Here is a 15,926-nt window from a genome sequence, read left to right as displayed (position 1 = left end):
GAAAAAACCTACAGCACCTGGTGTTCCCAGGTGGTCTCCCACCCAAGTACTAACCAGGCCCAACACTGCTTAGCTTCCAAGATCAGACGAGATTGGGCCTATCCAATGTGGTATGGCTGTAGGTGAGATACAGGCACTTTTTTGCCCTCTTCTACTTCTATCACCAGGTAAGCTAATACAAAAGTTTCCTAACTGTATTGGCTTACTAAAAAAAATCATGTGTTGGTAATGTAAAAAGACCTACAGGACATGATATTAGCAGGGGGGCTTAAATTAAACTACAAAAGAGGCTCAACACTGTTTAGCTGCCAAAAGCAGTTGGAATTGGGCCTAAACAGTGTGGTAAGTCTTTAGGTGATGGCTATTGTGTCTGTTTGACCTCTTCCAAATGTCTGTACTGGCAATAAAAAGAAAAAGTTTCCAATTTAAATAGCTAGAGAATAAAAACAATTTGCCTGTAATGTGAAAAAACCTACAGCACCTGGTGTTCCCATGTGGTCTCCCACCCAAGTACTAACCAGTCCCAACACTGCTTAGCTTCCAAGATCAGACGAGATTGGGCCTATCCAATGTGGTATGGCTGTAGGTGAGATACAGGCACTTTTTTGCCCTCTTCTACTTCTATCACCAGGTAAGCTAATAAAAAAGTTTCCTAACTGTATTGGCTTACTGAAAAAAATCATGTGTTGGTAATGTAAAAAGACCTACAGGACATGATATTAGCAGGGGGTCTTAAATTAAACTACTAAAGAGGCTCAACACTGTTTAGCTGCCAGAAGCAGTTGGAATTGGGCCTAAACAGTGTGGTAAGTCTTTAGGTGATGGCTATTGTGTCTGTTTGACCTCTTCCAAATGTCTGTACTGGCAATAAAAAGAAAAAGTTTACAATTTAAATAGCTAGAGAATAAAAACAATTTGCCTGTAATGTGAAAAAACCTACAGCACCTGGTGTTCCCATGTGGTCTCCCACCCAAGTACTAACCAAGCCCAACACTGCTTAGCTTCCAAGATCAGACGAGATTGGGACTATCCAATGTGGTATGGCTGTAGGTGAGATACAGGCACTTTTTTGCCCTCTTCTACTTCTATCACCAGGTAAGCTAATAAAAAAGTTTCCTAACTGTATTGGCTTACTTAAAAAAAATCATGTGTTGGTAATGTAAAAAGACCTACAGGACATGATATTAGCAGGGGGTCTTAAATTAAACTACTAAAGAGGCTCAACACTGTTTAGCTGCCAAAAGCAGTTGGAATTGGGCCTAAACAGTGTGGTAAGTCTTTAGGTGATGGCTATTGTGTCTGTTTGACCTCTTCCAAATGTCTGTACTGGCAATAAAAAGAAAAAGCTTCCAATTTAAATAGCTAGAGAATAAAAACAATTTGCCAGTAATGTGAAAAAACCTACAGCACCTGGTGATCCCATGTGGTCTCCCACCCAAGTACTAACCAGGCCCAACACTGCTTAGCTTCCAAGATCAGACGAGATTGGGCCTATCCAATGTGGTATGGATGTAGGTGAGTTAAAGGCACTTTTTTGCCCTCTTCTACTTCTATCACCAGGTAAGCTAATACAAAAGTTTCCTAACTGTATTGGCTTACTGAAAAAAATCATGTGTTGGTAATGTAAAAAGACCTACAGTACATGATATTAGCAGGGGGTCTTAAATTAAACTACAAAAGAGGCTCAACACTGTTTAGCTGCCAAAAGCAGTTGGAATTGAGCCTAAACAGTGTGGTAAGTCTTTAGGTGATGGCTATTGTGTCTGTTTGACCTCTTCCAAATGTCTGTGCTGGCAATAAAAATAAAAAGTTTCCAATATAAATAGCTAGAGAATAAAAACAATTTGCCAGTAATGTGAAAAAACCTACAGCACCTGGTGTTCCCAGGTGGTCTCCCACCCAAGTACTAACCAGGCCCAACACTGCTTAGCTTCCAAGATCAGACGAGATTGGGCCTATCCAATGTGGTATGGCTGTAGGTGAGATACAGGCACTTTTTTGCCCTCTTCTACTTCTATCACCAGGTAAGCTAATAAAAAAGTTTCCTAACTGTATTGGCTTACTTAAAAAAAATCATGTGTTGGTAATGTAAAAAGACCTACAGGACATGATATTAGCAGGGGGTCTTAAATTAAACTACTAAACAGGCTTAACACTGTTTAGCTGCCAAAAGCAGTTGGAATTTGGCCTAAACAGTGTGGTAAGTCTTTAGGTGATGGCTATTGTGTCTGTTTGACCTCTTCCAAATGTCTGTACTGGCAAGAAAAAGAAAAAGTTTCCAATTTAAATAGCTAGAGAATAAAAACAATTTGCCTGTAATGTGAAAAAAATTACAGCACCTGGTGTTCCCATGTGGTCTCCCACCCAAGTATTAACCAGGCCCAACACTGCTTAGCTTCCAAGATCAGACGAGATTGGGCCTATCCAATGTGGTATGGCTGTAGGTGAGATACAGGCACTTTTTTGCCCTCTTCTACTTCTATCACCAGGTAAGCTAATAAAAAAGTTTCCTAACTGTATTGGCTTACTGAAAAAAATCATGTGTTGGTAATGTAAAAAGACCTACAGGACATGATATTAGCAGGGGGTCTTAAATTAAACTACTAAAGAGGCTCAACACTGTTTAGCTGCCAAAAGCAGTTGGAATTGGGCCTAAACAGTGTGGTAAGTCTTTAGGTGATGGCTATTGTGTCTGTTTGACCTCTTCCAAATGTCTGTACTGGCAATAAAAAGAAAATTTTTCCAATTTAAATAGCTAGAGAATAAAAACAATTTGCCTGTAATATGAAAAAACCTACAGCACCTGGTGTTCCCATGTGGTCTCCCACCCAAGTACTAACCAGGCCCAACACTGCTTAGCTTCCAAGATCAGACGAGATTGGGCCTATCCAATGTGGTATGGCTGTAGGTGAGTTAAAGGCACTTTTTTGCCCTCTTCTACTTCTATCACCAGGTAAGCTAATACAAAAGTTTCCTAACTGTATTGGCTTACTGAAAAAAATCATGTGTTGGTAATGTAAAAAGACCTACAGGACATGATATTAGCAGGGGGTCTTAAATTAAACTACAAAAGAGGCTCAACACTGTTTAGCTGCCAAAAGCAGTTGGAATTGAGCCTAAACAGTGTGGTAAGTCTTTAGGTGATGGCTATTGTGTCTGTTTGACCTCTTCCAAATGTCTGTGCTGGCAATAAAAAGAAAAAGTTTCCAATTTAAATAGCTAGAGAATAAAAACAATTTGCCAGTAATGTGAAAAAACCTACAGCACCTGGTGTTCCCAGGTGGTCTCCCACCCAAGTACTAACCAGGCCCAACACTGCTTAGCTTCCAAGATCAGACGAGATTGGGCCTATCCAATGTGGTATTGCTGTAGGTGAGATACAGGCACTTTTTTGCCCTCTTCTACTTCTATCACAAGGTAAGCTAAAAAAAAAGTTTCCTAACTGTATTGGCTTACTTAAAAAAAATCATGTGTTGGTAATGTAAAAAGACCTACAGGACATGATATTAGCAGGGGGTCTAAAATTAAACTACTAAACAGGCTCAACACTGTTTAGCTGCCAAAAGCAGTTGGAATTGGGCCTAAACAGTGTGGTAAGTCTTTAGGTGATGGCTATTGTGTCTGTTTGACCTCTTCCAAATGTCTGTACTGGCAATAAAAAGAAAATTTTTCCAATTTAAATAGCTAGAGAATAAAAACAATTTGCCTGTAATGTGAAAAAACCTACAGCACCTGGTGTTCCCATGTGGTCTCCCACCCAAGTACTAACCAGGCCCAACACTGCTTAGCTTCCAAGATCAGACGAGATTGGGCCTATCCAATGTGGTATGGCTGTAGGTGAGTTAAAGGCACTTTTTTGCCCTCTTCTACTTCTATCACCAGGTAAGCTAATACAAAAGTTTCCTAACTGTATTGGCTTACTGAAAAAAATCATGTGTTGGTAATGTAAAAAGACCTACAGGACATGATATTAGCAGGGGGTCTTAAATTAAACTACAAAAGAGGCTCAACACTGTTTAGCTGCCAAAAGCAGTTGGAATTGAGCCTAAACAGTGTGGTAAGTCTTTAGGTGATGGCTATTGTGTCTGTTTGACCTCTTCCAAATGTCTGTGCTGGCAATAAAAAGAAAAAGTTTCCAATTTAAATAGCTAGAGAATAAAAACAATTTTTCCAGTAATGTGAAAAAACCTACAGCACCTGGTGTTCCCAGGTGGTCTCCCACCCAAGTACTAACCAGGCCCAACACTGCTTAGCTTCCAAGATCAGACGAGATTGGGCCTATCCAATGTGGTATGGCTGTAGGTGAGATACAGGCACTTTTTTGCCCTCTTCTACTTCTATCACCAGGTAAGCTAATACAAAAGTTTCCTAACTGTATTGGCTTACTAAAAAAAATCATGTGTTGGTAATGTAAAAAGACCTACAGGACATGATATTAGCAGGGGGGCTTAAATTAAACTACAAAAGAGGCTCAACACTGTTTAGCTGCCAAAAGCAGTTGGAATTGGGCCTAAACAGTGTGGTAAGTCTTTAGGTGATGGCTATTGTGTCTGTTTGACCTCTTCCAAATGTCTGTACTGGCAATAAAAAGAAAAAGTTTCCAATTTAAATAGCTAGAGAATAAAAACAATTTGCCTGTAATGTGAAAAAACCTACAGCACCTGGTGTTCCCATGTGGTCTCCCACCCAAGTACTAACCAGTCCCAACACTGCTTAGCTTCCAAGATCAGACGAGATTGGGCCTATCCAATGTGGTATGGCTGTAGGTGAGATACAGGCACTTTTTTGCCCTCTTCTACTTCTATCACCAGGTAAGCTAATAAAAAAGTTTCCTAACTGTATTGGCTTACTGAAAAAAATCATGTGTTGGTAATGTAAAAAGACCTACAGGACATGATATTAGCAGGGGGTCTTAAATTAAACTACTAAAGAGGCTCAATACTGTTTAGCTGCCAGAAGCAGTTGGAATTGGGCCTAAACAGTGTGGTAAGTCTTTAGGTGATGGCTATTGTGTCTGTTTGACCTCTTCCAAATGTCTGTACTGGCAATAAAAAGAAAAAGTTTACAATTTAAATAGCTAGAGAATAAAAACAATTTGCCTGTAATGTGAAAAAACCTACAGCACCTGGTGTTCCCATGTGGTCTCCCACCCAAGTACTAACCAAGCCCAACACTGCTTAGCTTCCAAGATCAGACGAGATTGGGACTATCCAATGTGGTATGGCTGTAGGTGAGATACAGGCACTTTTTTGCCCTCTTCTACTTCTATCACCAGGTAAGCTAATAAAAAAGTTTCCTAACTGTATTGGCTTACTTAAAAAAAATCATGTGTTGGTAATGTAAAAAGACCTACAGGACATGATATTAGCAGGGGGTCTTAAATTAAACTACTAAAGAGGCTCAACACTGTTTAGCTGCCAAAAGCAGTTGGAATTGGGCCTAAACAGTGTGGTAAGTCTTTAGGTGATGGCTATTGTGTCTGTTTGACCTCTTCCAAATGTCTGTACTGGCAATAAAAAGAAAAAGCTTCCAATTTAAATAGCTAGAGAATAAAAACAATTTGCCAGTAATGTGAAAAAACCTACAGCACCTGGTGATCCCATGTGGTCTCCCACCCAAGTACTAACCAGGCCCAACACTGCTTAGCTTCCAAGATCAGACGAGATTGGGCCTATCCAATGTGGTATGGATGTAGGTGAGTTAAAGGCACTTTTTTGCCCTCTTCTACTTCTATCACCAGGTAAGCTAATACAAAAGTTTCCTAACTGTATTGGCTTACTGAAAAAAATCATGTGTTGGTAATGTAAAAAGACCTACAGTACATGATATTAGCAGGGGGTCTTAAATTAAACTACAAAAGAGGCTCAACACTGTTTAGCTGCCAAAAGCAGTTGGAATTGAGCCTAAACAGTGTGGTAAGTCTTTAGGTGATGGCTATTGTGTCTGTTTGACCTCTTCCAAATGTCTGTGCTGGCAATAAAAATAAAAAGTTTCCAATATAAATAGCTAGAGAATAAAAACAATTTGCCAGTAATGTGAAAAAACCTACAGCACCTGGTGTTCCCAGGTGGTCTCCCACCCAAGTACTAACCAGGCCCAACACTGCTTAGCTTCCAAGATCAGAAGAGATTGGGCCTATCCAATGTGGTATGGCTGTAGGTGAGATACAGGCACTTTTTTGCCCTCTTCTACTTCTATCACCAGGTAAGCTAATAAAAAAGTTTCCTAACTGTATTGGCTTACTTAAAAAAAATCATGTGTTGGTAATGTAAAAAGACCTACAGGACATGATATTAGCAGGGGGTCTTAAATTAAACTACTAAACAGGCTTAACACTGTTTAGCTGCCAAAAGCAGTTGGAATTTGGCCTAAACAGTGTGGTAAGTCTTTAGGTGATGGCTATTGTGTCTGTTTGACCTCTTCCAAATGTCTGTACTGGCAAGAAAAAGAAAAAGTTTCCAATTTAAATAGCTAGAGAATAAAAACAATTTGCCTGTAATGTGAAAAAAATTACAGCACCTGGTGTTCCCATGTGGTCTCCCACCCAAGTATTAACCAGGCCCAACACTGCTTAGCTTCCAAGATCAGACGAGATTGGGCCTATCCAATGTGGTATGGCTGTAGGTGAGATACAGGCACTTTTTTGCCCTCTTCTACTTCTATCACCAGGTAAGCTAATAAAAAAGTTTCCTAACTGTATTGGCTTACTGAAAAAAATCATGTGTTGGTAATGTAAAAAGACCTACAGGACATGATATTAGCAGGGGGTCTTAAATTAAACTACTAAAGAGGCTCAACACTGTTTAGCTGCCAAAAGCAGTTGGAATTGGGCCTAAACAGTGTGGTAAGTCTTTAGGTGATGGCTATTGTGTCTGTTTGACCTCTTCCAAATGTCTGTACTGGCAATAAAAAGAAAATTTTTCCAATTTAAATAGCTAGAGAATAAAAACAATTTGCCTGTAATATGAAAAAACCTACAGCACCTGGTGTTCCCATGTGGTCTCCCACCCAAGTACTAACCAGGCCCAACACTGCTTAGCTTCCAAGATCAGACGAGATTGGGCCTATCCAATGTGGTATGGCTGTAGGTGAGTTAAAGGCACTTTTTTGCCCTCTTCTACTTCTATCACCAGGTAAGCTAATACAAAAGTTTCCTAACTGTATTGGCTTACTGAAAAAAATCATGTGTTGGTAATGTAAAAAGACCTACAGGACATGATATTAGCAGGGGGTCTTAAATTAAACTACAAAAGAGGCTCAACACTGTTTAGCTGCCAAAAGCAGTTGGAATTGAGCCTAAACAGTGTGGTAAGTCTTTAGGTGATGGCTATTGTGTCTGTTTGACCTCTTCCAAATGTCTGTGCTGGCAATAAAAAGAAAAAGTTTCCAATTTAAATAGCTAGAGAATAAAAACAATTTGCCAGTAATGTGAAAAAACCTACAGCACCTGGTGTTCCCAGGTGGTCTCCCACCCAAGTACTAACCAGGCCCAACACTGCTTAGCTTCCAAGATCAGACGAGATTGGGCCTATCCAATGTGGTATTGCTGTAGGTGAGATACAGGCACTTTTTTGCCCTCTTCTACTTCTATCACAAGGTAAGCTAAAAAAAAAGTTTCCTAACTGTATTGGCTTACTTAAAAAAAATCATGTGTTGGTAATGTAAAAAGACCTACAGGACATGATATTAGCAGGGGGTCTAAAATTAAACTACTAAACAGGCTCAACACTGTTTAGCTGCCAAAAGCAGTTGGAATTGGGCCTAAACAGTGTGGTAAGTCTTTAGGTGATGGCTATTGTGTCTGTTTGACCTCTTCCAAATGTCTGTACTGGCAATAAAAAGAAAATTTTTCCAATTTAAATAGCTAGAGAATAAAAACAATTTGCCTGTAATGTGAAAAAACCTACAGCACCTGGTGTTCCCATGTGGTCTCCCACCCAAGTACTAACCAGGCCCAACACTGCTTAGCTTCCAAGATCAGACGAGATTGGGCCTATCCAATGTGGTATGGCTGTAGGTGAGTTAAAGGCACTTTTTTGCCCTCTTCTACTTCTATCACCAGGTAAGCTAATACAAAAGTTTCCTAACTGTATTGGCTTACTGAAAAAAATCATGTGTTGGTAATGTAAAAAGACCTACAGGACATGATATTAGCAGGGGGTCTTAAATTAAACTACAAAAGAGGCTCAACACTGTTTAGCTGCCAAAAGCAGTTGGAATTGAGCCTAAACAGTGTGGTAAGTCTTTAGGTGATGGCTATTGTGTCTGTTTGACCTCTTCCAAATGTCTGTGCTGGCAATAAAAAGAAAAAGTTTCCAATTTAAATAGCTAGAGAATAAAAACAATTTGCCAGTAATGTGAAAAAACCTACAGCACCTGGTGTTCCCAGGTGGTCTCCCACCCATGTACTAACCAGGCCCAACACTGCTTAGCTTCCAAGATCAGACGAGATTGGGCCTATCCAATGTGGTATGGCTGTCGGTGAGATACAGGCACTTTTTTGCCCTCTTCTACTTCTATCACAAGGTAAGCTAAAAAAAAAGTTTCCTAACTGTATTGGCTTACTTAAAAAAAATCATGTGTTGGTAATGTAAAAAGACCTACAGGACATGATATTAGCAGGGGGTCTTAAATTAAACTACTAAACAGGCTCAACACTGTTTAGCTGCCAAAAGCAGTTGGAATTGGGCCTAAACAGTGTGGTAAGTCTTTAGGTGATGGCTATTGTGTCTGTTTGACCTCTTCCAAATGTCTGTACTGGCAATAAAAAGAAAAAGTTTCCAATTTAAATAGCTAGAGAATAAAAACAATTTGCCAGTAATGTGAAAAAACCTACAGCACCTGGTGTTCCCATGTGGTCTTCCACCCAAGTACTAACCAGGCCCAACACTGCTTAGCTTCCAAGATCAGGCCTATCCAATGTGGTATGGCTGTAGGTGAGATACAGGCACTTTTTTGCCCTCTTCTACTTCTATCACCAGGTAAGCTAATACAAAAGTTTCCTAACTATATTGGCTTACTGAAAAAAATCATGTGTTGGTAATGTAAAAAGACCTACATGACATGATATTAGCAGGGGGTCTTAAATTAAACTACAAAAGAGGCTCAACACTGTTTAGCTGCCAAAAGCAGTTGGAATTGAGCCTAAACAGTGTGGTAAGTCTTTAGGTGATGGCTATTGTGTCTGTTTGACCTCTTCCAAATGTCTGTGCTGGCAATAAAAAGAAAAAGTTTCCAATATAAATAGCTAGAGAATAAAAACAATTTGCCAGTAATGTGAAAAAACCTACAGCACCTGGTGTTCCCAGTTGGTCTCCCACCCAAGTGCTAACCAGGCCCAACACTGCTTAGCATCCAAGATCAGACGAGATTGGGCCTATTCAATAAGGTATGGCTGTAGGTGAGATACAGGCACTTTTTTGCCCTCTTCTACTTCTATCACCAGGTAAGCTAATATAAAAGTTTCCTAACTGTATTGGCTTACTAAAAAAAATCATGTGTTGGTAATGTAAAAAGACCTACAGGACATGATATTAGCAGGGGGTCTTAAATTAAACTACTAAACAGGCTCAACACTGTTTAGCTGCCAAAAGCAGTTGGAATTGGGCCTAAACAGTGTGGTAAGTCTTTAGGTGATGGCTATTGTGTCTGTTTGACCTCTTCCAAATGTCTGTACTGGCAATAAAAAGAAAAAGTTTCCAATTTAAATAGCTAGAGAATAAAAACAATTTGCCTGTAATGTGAAAAAACCTACAGCACCTGGTGTTCCCATGTGGTCTCCCACCCAAGTACTAACCAGGCCCAACACTGCTTAGCTTCCAAGATCAGACGAGATTGGGCCTATCCAATGTGGTATGGCTGTAGGTGAGATATAGGCACTTTTTTGCCCTCTTCTACTTCTATCACCAGGTAAGCTAATAAAAAAGTTTCCTAACTGTATTGGCTTACTGAAAAAAATCATGTGTTGGTAATGTAAAAAGACCTACAGGACATGATATTAGCAGGGGGTCTTAAATTAAACTACTAAAGAGGCTCAACACTGTTTAGCTGCCAAAAGCAGTTGGAATTGGGCCTAAACAGTGTGGTAAGTCTTAAGGTGATGGCTATTGTGTCTGTTTGACCTCTTCCAAATGTCTGTACTGGCAATAAAAAGAAAACGTTTCCAATTTAAATAGCTAGAGAATAAAAACAATTTGCCAGTAATGTGAAAAAACCTACAGCACCTGGTGTTCCCATGTGTTCTCCCACCCAAGTACTAACCAGGCCCAACACTGCTTAGCTTCCAAGATCAGACGAGATTGGGCCTATCCAATGTGGTATGGCTGTAGGTGAGTTAAAAGCTTTTTTTTGCCCTCTTCTACTTCTATCACCAGCTAAGCTAATACAAAAGTTTCCTAACTGTATTGGCTTACTGAAAAAAATCATGTGTTGGTAATGTAAAAAGACCTACAGGACATTATATTAGCAGGGGGTCTTAAATTAAACTACAAAAGAGGCTCAACACTGTTTAGCTGCCAAAAGCAGTTGGAATTGAGCCTAAACAGTGTGGTAAGTCTTTAGGTGATGGCTATTGTGTCTGTTTGACCTCTTCCAAATGTCTGTGCTGGCAATAAAAAGAAAAAGTTTCCAATATAAATAGCTAGAGAATAAAAACAATTTGCCAATAATGTGAAAAAACCTACAGCACCTGGTGTTCCCATGTGGTCTCCCACCCAAGTACTAACCAGGCCCAACACTGCTTAGCTTCCAAGATCAGACGAGATTGGGCCTATCCAATGTGGTATGGCTGTAGGTGAGATACAGGCACTTTTTTGCCCTCTTCTACTTCTATCACCAGGTAAGCTAATACAAAAGTTTCCTAACTGTATTGGCTTACTGAAAAAAATCATGTGTTGGTAATGTAAAAAGACCTACAGGACATGATATTAGCAGGGGGTCTTAAATTAAACTACAAAAGAGGCTCAACACTGTTTAGCTGCCAAAAGCAGTTGGAATTGAGCCTAAACAGTGTGGTAAGTCTTTAGGTGATGGCTATTGTGTCTGTTTGACCTCTTCCAAATGTCTGTGCTGGCAATAAAAAGAAAAAGTGTCCAATATAAATAGCTAGAGAATAAAAACAATTTGCCAGTAATGTGAAAAAACCTACAGCACCTGGTGTTCCCAGTTGGTCTGCCACCCAAATACTAACCAGGCCCAACACTGCTTAGCTTCCAAGATCAGACGAGATTGGGCCTATCCAATGTGGTAGGGCTGTAGGTGAGATACAGGCACTTTTTTGCCCTCTTCTACTTCTATCACAAGGTAAGCTAATAAAAAAGTTTCCTAACTGTATTGGCTTACTTAAAAAAAATCATGTGTTGGTAATGTAAAAAGACCTACAGGACATGATATTAGCAGGGGGTCTTAAATTAAACTACTAAACAGGCTCAACACTGTTTAGCTGCCAAAAGCAGTTGGAATTGAGCCTAAACAGTGTGGTAAGTCTTTAGGTTATGGCTATTGTGTCTGTTTGACCTCTTCCAAATGTCTGTGCTGGCAATAAAACGAAAAAGTTTCCAATATAAATAGCTAGAGAATAAAAACAATTTGCCTGTAATGTGAAAAAACCTACAGCACCTGGTGTTCCCATGTGGTCTCCCACCCAAGTACTAACCAGGCCCAACACTGCTTAGCTTCCAAGATCAGACGAGATTGGGCCTATCCAATGTGGTAGGGCTGTAGGTGAGATACAGGCACTTTTTTGCCCTCTTCTACTTCTATCACCAGGTAAGCTAATATAAAAGTTTCCTAACTGTATTGGCTTACTAAAAAAAATCATGTGTTGGTAATGTAAAAAGACCTACAGGACATGATATTAGCAGGGGGTCTTAAATGAAACTACAAAAGAGGCTCAACACTGTTTAGCTGCCAAAAGCAGTTGGAATTGAGCCTAAACAGTGTGGTAAGTCTTTAGGTGATGGCTATTGTGTCTGTTTGACCTCTTCCAAATGTCTGTGCTGGCAATAAAAAGAAAAAGTTTCCAATTTAAATAGCTAGAGAATAAAAACAATTTGCCAGTAATGTGAAAAAACCTACAGCACCTGGTGTTCCCAGGTGGTCTCCCACCCAAGTACTAACCAGGCCCAACACTGCTTAGCTTCCAAGATCAGACGAGATTGGGCCTATCCAATGTGGTATGGCTGTAGGTGAGATACAGGCACTTTTTTGCCCTCTTCTACTTCTATCACCAGGTAAGCTAATAAAAAAGTTTCCTAACTGTATTGGCTTACTGAAAAAAATCATGTGTTGGTAATGTAAAAAGACCTACAGGACATGATATTAGCAGGGGGTCTTAAATTAAACTACTAAACAGGCTCAACACTGTTTAGCTGCCAAAAGCAGTTGGAATTGGGCCTAAACAGTGTGGTAAGTCTTTAGGTGATGGCTATTGTGTCTGTTTGACCTCTTCCAAATGTCTGTACTGGCAATAAAAAGAAAAAGTTTCCAATTTAAATAGCTAGAGAATAAAAACAATTTGCCTGTAATGTGAAAAAACCTACAGCACCTGGTGTTCCCATGTGGTCTCCCACCCAAGTACTAACCAGGCCCAACACTGCTTAGCTTCCAAGATCAGACGAGATTGGGCCTATCCAATGTGGTATGGCTGTAGGTGAGATACAGGCAATTTTTTGCCCTCTTCTACTTCTATCACCAGGTAAGCTAATTAAAAAAGTTTCCTAACTGTATTGGCTTAATGAAAAAAATCATGTGTTGGTAATGTAAAAAGACCTACAGGACATTATATTAGCAGGGGGTCTTAAATTAAACTACTAAAGAGGCTCAACACTGTTTAGCTGCCAAAAGCAGTTGGAATTGGGCCTAAACAGTGTGGTAAGTCTTTAGGTGATGGCTATTGTGTCTGTTTGACCTCTTCCAAATGTCAGTGCTGGCAATAAAAAGAAAAAGTTTCCAATTTAAATAGCTAGAGAATAAAAACAATTTGCCAGTAATGTGAAAAAACCTACAGCACCTGGTGTTCCCATGTGGTCTCCCACCCAAGTACTAACCAGGCCCAACACTGCTTAACTTCCAAGATCAGACGAGATTGGGCCTATCCAATGTGGTATGGCTGTAGGTGAGATACAGGCACTTTTTTGCCCTCTTCTGCTTCTATCACCAGGTAAGCTAATAAAAAAGTTTCCTAACTGTATTGGATTACTAAAAAAAATCAAGTGTTGGTAATGTAAAAAGACCTACAGGACATGATATTAGCATGATATTAGCATGATATTAACAATTTGCAAGTAATGTGAAAAAACCTACAGCACCTGGTGTTTCCATGTGGTCTCCCACCCAAGTACTAACCAGGCCCAACACTGCTTAGCTTCCATGAGTTAGCAGGTTATTGGGGAAGTAAGTCCTGATATTTTTGGAGGTTGCAGGGGCCACTACACCATTCAAAATAGGCAGGCTTTAGCATATGCAGTTAGGCCCTGTAGGTTGATTTTAGCTAAAAAGTGCCCCAAACACTCAAACAGGCTTGTATCTGGGAAGGGAAAATATGGCAAACATGACTTAGACACCAAATAAAGCACTGTATGCCATGTTTCCAAATTTTTATGCACAGTGGTTACAGCATGAAGCGAATGCATATGAATAAACAAAAGTACATTGCATTAAACAAGTCCAATGAGCGTCCCAAAATGGCCGGCCTGCCTGCTTTCATCCATCAATTGTTCTATATTTTTCATTACCCAATGAGCTGAGGTGGAATCTTAGCCAGTGGTACCATCAGGGAGGTGTGTAAAGCACTTTAGGCTAGACAGCAAATCAGCTGCCAGCTTCCATCTGTCAATCAAATACAGCAGCAATTTGAAAGCTGCCCATTGATCAGCAGGCCCTTTATGACATCACAGACAGACCCTCAGAACTATCTGTGCATGTCTAATGGCTGGCTGTCAGTTGGGCGGGTGGGTGGCAGAGGGAGGGGATGTCTGTCTCGTTCTCCTGAAAATTGCGTTTTTTCTGCGTTTACGGGAAAAGTTGAGGTCCGACGCGCAAAACTGGGGTATCGTAGAAATCACCTTTTAAAGACGCACATTTCTGGCGCCCCAAAAATGGGCATTTCAAATGAGAAATGAGTCCAATGAACAAAATAGGGTGAATAAGTATGTAATTCAGGGGTGAGTTAGCAGGTTATTGGGGAAGTAAGTCCTGATATTTTTGGAGGTTGCAGGGGCCACTAGACCATTCAAAATAGGCAGGCTTTACCATATGCAGTTAGGCCCCGTAGGATGATTTTAGCTAAAAAGTGCCCCAAACACTCAAACGGGCTAGTATCTGGGAAGGAAAAACATGGGAAACATGACTTAGACACCAAATGATACACTGTATGCCATGTTTCCAAATTTTTATGCACAGTGGTTACAGCATGAAGCGAATGCATGTGAATATACAAAGGTGCATTTCATTAAACAAGTCCACTGACCATCCCAAAATGGCCTTCCTGCTTTCATCCATCAATTGTTCTAAATTTTTCATTACTCAATGAGCTGAGGTGGAGTCTTAGCCAGTGGTACCATCAGGGAGGTGTGTAAAGCACTTTAGGCTAGACAGCCAATCAGCTGCCAGCTTCCATCTGTCAATCGAATACAGCAGCCAATCAGAAAGCTGCCCATTGATCAGCAGGCCCTTTATGACATCACAGACAGACCCTCAGAACTATCTGTGCATGTCTAATGGCTGGCTGTCAGTTGGGCGGGTGGGTGGCAGAGGGAGGGGATGTCTGTCTCGTTTCTCCTGAAAATTGCGTTTTTTCTGCGTTTACGGGAAAAGTTGAGGTCTGACGCGCAAAAGTGGGGTATCGTAGAAATCACCTTTTAAAGACGCACATTTCTGGCCCCCCAAAAATGGGCATTTCAAATGAGAAATGAGTCCAATGAACAAATAGGGTGAATAAGTATGTATTTCAGGGGTGAGTTAGCAGGTTATTGGGGAAGTAAGTCCTAATATTTTTGGAGGTTGCAGGGGCCACTACACCATTCAAAATAGGCAGGCTTTAGCATATGCAGTTAGGCCCTGTAGGATGATTTTAGCTAAAAAGTGTCCCAAACACTCAAACGGGCTTGTATCTGGGAAGGGAAAATATGGGAAACATGACTTAGACACCAAATGATACGCTGTATGCCATGTTTCCAAATTTTTATGCACAGTGGTTACAGCATGAAGCGAATGCATGTGAATATACAAAGGTGCATTGCATTAAACAAGTCCACTGAGCGTCCCAAAATGGCCGGCCTGCCTGCTTTCATCCATCAATTGTTCTAAATTTTTCATTACCCAATGAGCTGAGGTGGAGTCTTAGCCAGTGGTACCATCAGGGAGGTGTGTAAAGCACTTTAGGCTAGACAGCCAATCAGCTGCCAGCTTCCATCTGTCAATCAAATACAGCAGCCAATCAGAAAGCTGCCCATTGATTAGAGGGCCCTTTATGACATCACAGACAGACCCTCAGAACTATCTGTGCATGTCTAATGGCTGGCTTTCAGTTGGGCGGGTGGGTGGCAGAGGGAGGGGATGTCTGTCTCGTTTCTCCTGTAAATTGCGTTTTTTCTGCGTTTATGGGAAAAGTTGAGGTCCGACGCGCAAAAGTGGGGTATCGTAGAAATCACCTTTTAAAGACGCACATTTCTGGCCCCCCAAAAAAGGGCATTTCAAATGAGAAATAAGTCCAATGAACAAAATAGGGTGAATAAGTATGTATTTTAGGGGTGAGTTAGCAGGTTATTGTGGAAGTAAGTCCTAATATTTTTGGAGGTTGCAGGGGCAACTACACCATTCAAAAAAAGGAAGGCTTTAGCATATGCAGTTAGGCCCCGTAGAATGATTTTAGCTAAAAAGTGCCCCAAACACTCAAACGGGCTTGTATCTGGGAAGGGAAAATATGG

At 40.5% G+C, this 15,926-nt stretch overlaps 22 non-coding genes and 7 pseudogenes across 22 annotated transcripts; all 29 read right to left on the bottom strand.

Moving 5' to 3' along the window:
* Positions 1-5: 5 nt before the first annotated feature.
* LOC146054896 (5S ribosomal RNA) lies at positions 6-124 on the bottom strand. The gene has a single exon (XR_014468315.1). It is a non-coding gene; the product is annotated as a 5S ribosomal RNA (ribosomal RNA).
* Positions 125-469: 345 nt separating this feature from the next.
* Positions 470-588, bottom strand: LOC146054977 (5S ribosomal RNA). Its single transcript, XR_014468389.1, has one exon. It is a non-coding gene; the product is annotated as a 5S ribosomal RNA (ribosomal RNA).
* Positions 589-933: 345 nt separating this feature from the next.
* On the bottom strand, positions 934-1,052 carry LOC146054903 (5S ribosomal RNA). Its single transcript, XR_014468321.1, has one exon. It is a non-coding gene; the product is annotated as a 5S ribosomal RNA (ribosomal RNA).
* Positions 1,053-1,398: 346 nt separating this feature from the next.
* Positions 1,399-1,517, bottom strand: LOC146055012 (5S ribosomal RNA; annotated as a pseudogene).
* A 345-nt stretch (positions 1,518-1,862) lies between these two features.
* LOC146054884 (5S ribosomal RNA) lies at positions 1,863-1,981 on the bottom strand. Its single transcript, XR_014468304.1, has one exon. It is a non-coding gene; the product is annotated as a 5S ribosomal RNA (ribosomal RNA).
* A 346-nt stretch (positions 1,982-2,327) lies between these two features.
* Positions 2,328-2,446, bottom strand: LOC146055004 (5S ribosomal RNA; annotated as a pseudogene).
* Positions 2,447-2,791: 345 nt separating this feature from the next.
* On the bottom strand, positions 2,792-2,910 carry LOC146055048 (5S ribosomal RNA). The gene has a single exon (XR_014468418.1). It is a non-coding gene; the product is annotated as a 5S ribosomal RNA (ribosomal RNA).
* Positions 2,911-3,255: 345 nt separating this feature from the next.
* Positions 3,256-3,374, bottom strand: LOC146054894 (5S ribosomal RNA). Its single transcript, XR_014468313.1, has one exon. It is a non-coding gene; the product is annotated as a 5S ribosomal RNA (ribosomal RNA).
* Positions 3,375-3,720: 346 nt separating this feature from the next.
* LOC146055047 (5S ribosomal RNA) lies at positions 3,721-3,839 on the bottom strand. The gene has a single exon (XR_014468417.1). It is a non-coding gene; the product is annotated as a 5S ribosomal RNA (ribosomal RNA).
* Positions 3,840-4,185: 346 nt separating this feature from the next.
* LOC146055069 (5S ribosomal RNA) lies at positions 4,186-4,304 on the bottom strand. Its single transcript, XR_014468437.1, has one exon. It is a non-coding gene; the product is annotated as a 5S ribosomal RNA (ribosomal RNA).
* Positions 4,305-4,649: 345 nt separating this feature from the next.
* Positions 4,650-4,768, bottom strand: LOC146054976 (5S ribosomal RNA). Its single transcript, XR_014468388.1, has one exon. It is a non-coding gene; the product is annotated as a 5S ribosomal RNA (ribosomal RNA).
* Positions 4,769-5,113: 345 nt separating this feature from the next.
* Positions 5,114-5,232, bottom strand: LOC146054902 (5S ribosomal RNA). The gene has a single exon (XR_014468320.1). It is a non-coding gene; the product is annotated as a 5S ribosomal RNA (ribosomal RNA).
* Positions 5,233-5,578: 346 nt separating this feature from the next.
* LOC146055010 (5S ribosomal RNA) lies at positions 5,579-5,697 on the bottom strand (annotated as a pseudogene).
* A 345-nt stretch (positions 5,698-6,042) lies between these two features.
* On the bottom strand, positions 6,043-6,161 carry LOC146054891 (5S ribosomal RNA). The gene has a single exon (XR_014468310.1). It is a non-coding gene; the product is annotated as a 5S ribosomal RNA (ribosomal RNA).
* Positions 6,162-6,507: 346 nt separating this feature from the next.
* On the bottom strand, positions 6,508-6,626 carry LOC146055003 (5S ribosomal RNA; annotated as a pseudogene).
* A 345-nt stretch (positions 6,627-6,971) lies between these two features.
* On the bottom strand, positions 6,972-7,090 carry LOC146055046 (5S ribosomal RNA). Its single transcript, XR_014468416.1, has one exon. It is a non-coding gene; the product is annotated as a 5S ribosomal RNA (ribosomal RNA).
* A 345-nt stretch (positions 7,091-7,435) lies between these two features.
* Positions 7,436-7,554, bottom strand: LOC146054893 (5S ribosomal RNA). The gene has a single exon (XR_014468312.1). It is a non-coding gene; the product is annotated as a 5S ribosomal RNA (ribosomal RNA).
* A 346-nt stretch (positions 7,555-7,900) lies between these two features.
* LOC146055043 (5S ribosomal RNA) lies at positions 7,901-8,019 on the bottom strand. Its single transcript, XR_014468414.1, has one exon. It is a non-coding gene; the product is annotated as a 5S ribosomal RNA (ribosomal RNA).
* Positions 8,020-8,364: 345 nt separating this feature from the next.
* On the bottom strand, positions 8,365-8,483 carry LOC146054986 (5S ribosomal RNA). The gene has a single exon (XR_014468397.1). It is a non-coding gene; the product is annotated as a 5S ribosomal RNA (ribosomal RNA).
* A 346-nt stretch (positions 8,484-8,829) lies between these two features.
* Positions 8,830-8,938, bottom strand: LOC146055031 (5S ribosomal RNA; annotated as a pseudogene).
* A 345-nt stretch (positions 8,939-9,283) lies between these two features.
* On the bottom strand, positions 9,284-9,402 carry LOC146055019 (5S ribosomal RNA; annotated as a pseudogene).
* A 345-nt stretch (positions 9,403-9,747) lies between these two features.
* Positions 9,748-9,866, bottom strand: LOC146055042 (5S ribosomal RNA). The gene has a single exon (XR_014468413.1). It is a non-coding gene; the product is annotated as a 5S ribosomal RNA (ribosomal RNA).
* Positions 9,867-10,211: 345 nt separating this feature from the next.
* On the bottom strand, positions 10,212-10,330 carry LOC146054973 (5S ribosomal RNA). Its single transcript, XR_014468385.1, has one exon. It is a non-coding gene; the product is annotated as a 5S ribosomal RNA (ribosomal RNA).
* Positions 10,331-10,675: 345 nt separating this feature from the next.
* Positions 10,676-10,794, bottom strand: LOC146055041 (5S ribosomal RNA). Its single transcript, XR_014468412.1, has one exon. It is a non-coding gene; the product is annotated as a 5S ribosomal RNA (ribosomal RNA).
* Positions 10,795-11,139: 345 nt separating this feature from the next.
* On the bottom strand, positions 11,140-11,258 carry LOC146055016 (5S ribosomal RNA; annotated as a pseudogene).
* Positions 11,259-11,604: 346 nt separating this feature from the next.
* On the bottom strand, positions 11,605-11,723 carry LOC146054933 (5S ribosomal RNA). The gene has a single exon (XR_014468349.1). It is a non-coding gene; the product is annotated as a 5S ribosomal RNA (ribosomal RNA).
* A 345-nt stretch (positions 11,724-12,068) lies between these two features.
* LOC146055057 (5S ribosomal RNA) lies at positions 12,069-12,187 on the bottom strand. Its single transcript, XR_014468426.1, has one exon. It is a non-coding gene; the product is annotated as a 5S ribosomal RNA (ribosomal RNA).
* Positions 12,188-12,532: 345 nt separating this feature from the next.
* LOC146055040 (5S ribosomal RNA) lies at positions 12,533-12,651 on the bottom strand. The gene has a single exon (XR_014468411.1). It is a non-coding gene; the product is annotated as a 5S ribosomal RNA (ribosomal RNA).
* Positions 12,652-12,997: 346 nt separating this feature from the next.
* LOC146054877 (5S ribosomal RNA) lies at positions 12,998-13,116 on the bottom strand. The gene has a single exon (XR_014468298.1). It is a non-coding gene; the product is annotated as a 5S ribosomal RNA (ribosomal RNA).
* Between the last annotated feature and the right edge of the window lie 2,810 nt (positions 13,117-15,926).

Source organism: Crinia signifera, unplaced genomic scaffold (assembly GCF_055691185.1).
Source record: "Crinia signifera unplaced genomic scaffold, ASM5569118v1 HAP2_SCAFFOLD_287, whole genome shotgun sequence".
NCBI lineage: Eukaryota > Metazoa > Chordata > Amphibia > Anura > Myobatrachidae > Crinia > Crinia signifera.
Note: the sequence above shows the minus strand (reverse complement) of the source record. Positions and strands in the feature narration are given on the sequence as shown.